Below are 5,985 nucleotides of genomic sequence, written 5' to 3'. Positions count from 1 at the left end.
CCTAATCAAATTTTCACCTAAATTTAGCAAATTAAGTCCAATTTCAGTTTTCTAATAATACGGAAAAAGGAAGAACACAAGTTTTCGGACTAGGTATTTCATTTTCAAAGTTCATCCCTATTTAAATAAAAAACAATTATATACTAATTCAAAACACAGTTATTGGAGTAATTGAATTCATGGCTAAAGCAATAAAAAATAATTATATACTAATTCAATCTTGAATGTATTCTATATATGTACACACTTTCAAAGCTAAATATTAAAAAACTAAAGCTAAGAAGGACAAAACTTTCAAAGCTATGAACAAAACTTTCACAGGAGGGTCAAGACACCGCGGTGGGCCTTGGTGGTAGTGCAGACAGCCGTAGCTGCTGGTGGTGGTGCACGAAAAGGCAGCAGCTGCTGCTGTTTTGTAGGCGGGTGTAGCGGGGCTCGAAGCACATATATCTAAAATCAAGAAATATTCAATAATTCAAGTATTCAAGATAAACAAATACATTAACAAACACATTAACAATAACAAATATTCAATCACTCAAAAAACATAAACAAAAAAAAAATCAAGAAACAATATTCTATTAAAATTCAAGAATCAAAATTAACAATAAAGATTAGAACAACAAGATTAAGAATTTAAGATTAAGATTAAGATTACAATTAAGAGTGAAAATACCTAAAAAAATCAAAAATTTGATTTTTACGGTTTTTGTAAAGAGTAGAAGAGGAATACAGTACAGTCGACCCTCGACTTTCGACCAAGTGAGGCGTGAGCAGCAGCAAGCAGGAGCAGCGCCATAATGTAGTGTCAGAGCCACCGGCGGCAGGCAGTGACGGTGAGGAAAGCAGAATTAGATTAGCTTGCGGCAGGCAGCAGTCTTTTTTTTGGGAAAGCAGGAAACTTGCGGGAAGGAAGATTTAGATTAGCTTAGAAGTTAGAAAGCAGAATTAGAAATGTGAAGTATTGTTAGGCTTAGTTTTTTTCTTTTTTTTTTCTTTTTTTTTAATTTTTTTTACTCTTATGTCAATATTAATGAAGGGCTAAGATTGAAACCATTTTGAAATCAATGGTTAAAATTCAAAATCCATGTGACATTTATAGTTGTATGTAATTGGTTATTGAAAGTTTTTAAGGATAGAAGAGGTGGACATTATCAAAACCATTCATTCATCCACATTACACATTATTAATGGCTTAAATTTAATTAATGGTAAATACTATTTTAATGAATATTTTCTTAAAAAAGCTAATTAGCAATAAAATTGAATAAGAATTATTTATAATTATGAGGTTATTAAATAACTTATATATTATGTAAACATAATTAAATAAAATTTTAATTCGTTATTAGTGGTTTAATTTCGTTGAATTCATAATAATTGACAACTTGCAAGTTACAATTAAATCTTTAATATACTATTGATTAAGTATCTATGTAAGACAATAAGTCTATGATAGTTTTAATAGATTGTTTTGATTAGTTTTGTTCATTCAACTTGATCAAACTTACAATATTCAATCTCACTTACAATTTAACGACATAGCTTCAAGTCTATATTAGACAAGTTCCAATTAAATCTTTATTAAACGATCCATTAAGTATCTAATTGATTAATATTAATTAATATATAGACTAATACTATATTTCTAATAGTTTATTTAGTTAATTTTAGGTTTCATTATACTTAAAAAACTTCAAAACTATGTAAGACTGTAAGTCTATAATAATCTAATCGATTGTTTTGATAAGTTTCATTCACTCAACTTGATTAAACTTACAATATACAATATTAAACTTACATCGGCTATGAAAGATACTAATAAAAGAAAAATCCTTTAAATCACTTCCACATATCTCATATTAACTTACGCAGCCACGCCGTGAGCACAAACCGAACTATTCTTTCGCCTTTTACTAAAGAATACCATGTGCTCGCTGCATTAAGTGGCATACGTTTATTTTTGGAGGAAGCCTTTAATTAAGGTTAAATGGGTTAAATGACCTGAAATATATGAATTTAATGACCTTAAAAAAAAAAACAGGTTAAATGGGTCATTAGCAGGTTGACCCGATCTGCTACAGATCAGGTCGGGGTTTCAATTTTTGACCCATTTAATTAAATGGGTCAGGTTCAGGTCAAGGGTTTATTGACCCATTTATATATGACCCGAACCTGAAAATGACCCAACCCGACCTGTTTGACACCCCTATCTGCTATATCTGATAAAAAAATCGTTAATTATTTTTTGTAAGTAAATGAGTATACATCAATTAAAAACCTGACTATTAACTTATTTCGATATTGACCCAATCAATAGTTATCCGTAACCGATAACTACTCGAAAAATAAAGCTCGAACCCGATCTATACCCGAAAAAACCGAACCAATTAGTAATCGATAACAACCCGAGACCGATTGACACTCGACACGAACTTCAACCGACACCGGAATGATGCAAACCCGATAGCTTGAATAACCGATCTCCAACCGAACCGTGACTAACCGACTCGACCCGAGTGTGACCCGTTGTAACACACAGCCGAAAAATAACCGATCCGAAATGCAACCGAACCGAATAACACCCGTCCGAAACCGACCCGATCAACCGAATGAACACCTCTAGGTATACCGAACCGCAATTACCCGAACCGATACTTCACTCGAACCGTTTGATAACCGAAAAGGGCAAAATCGAACTCGAACTGCAACCGAATTTTATAACCGACATATAAACCTTAACCGATGTTACCCGAACTGAACAGTGATCGACCCGAGTCAAATCCGACCCGAATTATGCACGTAACCGAATGCAACCTGACTAAAACCGATTAAGATCGAATTGTTTTTAACCCGAATCGATTATTAATCGAACTGTTTTTAACCCGAACTGATACCAACCTGAACCGATTATTAATCGAACTGTTATAAATCCGAATCAATTTTTCGCCTAATTTTAGCAAATTAGGTCCAATTTCAGTTTTCTAATTATACATCCACCAAATATAAATATACAAATATTAAATTTTTAACCCCAAAAATTTACATCCATCACTTATACATCCACCAAATTAACATATACAAATATAAGTTCATTACATTCTTTAAAGTTTTATACAATGTTAACAATACCATGAAGTTACAATCAATCAGGATTGGAGCATCCATCAGGAGATTTTGTGAAATCATGATAAGGTAAAATCCTTAATCTTCCTTGTTCATCAACATAACCAGGATTAGTGTTAATTTCTGAGAAACAATCCTTAATTCCAAGAAAATCCAAAATTGTTTCAATGAAGAACATATTTGCATCACTCACAATCCTCAAATCACACCTATAAAAATGTCAAAAATACCAAAATTGGAGTTCTTTAATAGCAGCTTTAATAGCAGGAACAATACGAGGATGAATTGGAGTTCTTTATAGGACTTCTACAATATCATTTATTGTTACTCCTTGTAAATGCATTTCTTTCATCAATGTGTCCTGAAAATTTGAAGAAAAATATTTGAGATTATCAGTAAAAAAGAGGAAAATTAATTGGAAAAATTAGTAAAATTCAAATCAAACCCCTTTTTATTGTAAAAACCAAAAATATCCAGAAAAAAAGTAGTAAAATTCAATTCAACCTTCATACAGATGAGAATTGAACTACCAACACAATGAATATAACTAGCAACACAATTGCAGCCATTAACTAGTATCAGTACATACAAATTGTTCAATTGACAGTACAAATGTTTGTTCATTACAGTTCATACAGAAATTGAATCACATCCTTCACCAAATTTAATCAAGTTCACAGCCCCCTCATCAAAACTCAGAGCAATTTACTCAAAGCAAAACTCAAAATTCAAAGCAATTTACTCAAAGCAAAACTCATCATTCCTCTCAATCACATCCCTAAAAAATGCAAATCAAATGCAATTACCACGCTGCCTAATTACAAAATTAGAACTCAAATGCAAAGCAAAGTTAGATCAAAAGGAAGAAGGAGTTTTACAGTAGAACTTGGTGCCTAATTCCAATTACCAGCTCATTTTGAAAGATAAAGAATGCCAAATTGCTACTAACAGATACAATTGCTACGGTACAGAGAAAAAGAAAAAAACAAGAACTTCGTACCTACGGTACTACAGGCTGCCGGAGATGAACGTGTTCTACCGGCCGGATTGGAGGAGAACAGATGGTGTTGTAAGAGGGCCGCCGGTTTCAGTGAGAGGATGAAGAAGAGAGAGTTGAGTTAGGGTTTATTTGGGCGGGATTTGGGAATGTCAAATGTGAATGACGCTGTTAAGGGAAAGGATGAAGAAAGGAAAGTACAGCCATGTTTTATCAAATAACGACGACGTGGCACGTTCTTGACCGCTGATCTGATATTAGAATTATAATCCAACGGCTAAAACACCTTATCCGTGTGCTATCCAAATAACCAATAACATTTTGTGCAAGTAATGTATCAATTGAGTAATATATTCATCAAATTGGACAATTAGTTATCTTAATCTAAATTAATTTATTTGAGTAATATAAATATTTTATATCAAATATTAAATATTTTTATTATTGAATTTGGTAAAATTGCATAATATAGGCTATTTAATTTAAAGTAACAAAAAAGGTGGAGTACTACTGTACTAGTTTCATTTACTATAAGTCTTTAATAGATCGAATTACGATTAGTGAATTATGATCGATTATTAATAGGCTAATAGCCTATAAATTACTTTAGAGTATTCAATATCAGTATTCAGTAATACTAATAACTAATAAGTAATAGCATTGAGTTAACTGTAAATGATAATCTGTAACTGTAACTATAACTCTATAAGATAGTTTGTATTAGTTTCATTCAGTCCAAATGTCCGATAGGTCTAGTTCCGAACATTATTAAGTTTTAAATTAAATACGATGAATTATTAGCGTAATAGATTTATTATTTTAAAGTATTCAAGGTCACTAATAAGTATAAATACATAATATCATATAAAATGGTTATGATTACTTGATTAATCTAATTCAAACAATCGATTATTAGTGTAATAGAGTAATGTATATTCTAATAGCCTATTAGATAGTTTAGATTATTCTTATTATTCATTCAAACAAATCGAATCTCGATTATCGAGTTTTAATATTTGATCAATTAACAAAAGTAGCAACATGATGCATTATTAAATAATAGTCATATATATATATATATATATATATATATATATATATATATATATATATATATATATATATATATATATATATATATATATATAAACTAATTGAAATAAATTGATCTGCCATAAAATGAGCATACATCAATTAAAAACCCGACTATTAGCTTATTTCGATATTGACCCGATCGATAGTTCTCCGTAACCGATAACTACTCGAAAAATAAAGCTCGAACCCGATTTGTGCCCGAAAAAACCGAACTAATGTAAGACCGATGACAACCCGAGCTCGATTGACACGCGACTCGAATTTCAACCGATAACAAACCGGTTTGAACCCGATAATGCGAACACCCGTTGTTAAACCGACCCGTAACCAACCGATCTGACCCGAGTATGACCCGTTGTTGTATACAACCGAAAATTTACCGATTCGAAAACCAACCGAGCCGAATTACACCCGTCCGAAACCGACCCGATAACCCGAATGAACACCTCTAATAGGTCAATTATAAAAGTAAATAAAGGAAAATTAAATAACAAAATTTCTAAAAATTGTAAAAAAAGGTTAAAAAACCTACCCCTTCTCACATCCTCTTCCACCTACTACCCCCATGGCCCTATCTCACATTCTCACCGCCACCCTTACCAGACCGAGACTACTCAGATTTTAGTCAATGACCGAACCTCCCCATCCCCTTGCCTGCAAACAACCTCTATCCTCTAAGTGGTGCACCAACCATAGTACCTAGCTGCGCTCAACTAAAGTCACCTGTTCCCCAACCATGCCCTTAAACACCAACTCTGCTCGATTTT

The 5,985-nt window shown here is 32.3% G+C and overlaps 1 non-coding gene across 1 annotated transcript; it reads left to right on the top strand.

Annotated features, from left to right (window-relative positions):
* Positions 1–1,873: 1,873 nt before the first annotated feature.
* On the top strand, positions 1,874–1,989 carry LOC130799037 (U5 spliceosomal RNA). The gene has a single exon (XR_009039184.1). It is a non-coding gene; the product is annotated as a U5 spliceosomal RNA (small nuclear RNA).
* The last annotated feature ends 3,996 nt before the right edge of the window (positions 1,990–5,985 follow it).

The sequence above is a fragment of the Amaranthus tricolor genome, chromosome 13, assembly GCF_026212465.1.
Source record: "Amaranthus tricolor cultivar Red isolate AtriRed21 chromosome 13, ASM2621246v1, whole genome shotgun sequence".
In the NCBI taxonomy this organism is placed as follows: Eukaryota; Viridiplantae; Streptophyta; class Magnoliopsida; order Caryophyllales; family Amaranthaceae; genus Amaranthus; species Amaranthus tricolor.
This window is presented reverse-complemented; position numbering and strand designations above follow the sequence as displayed.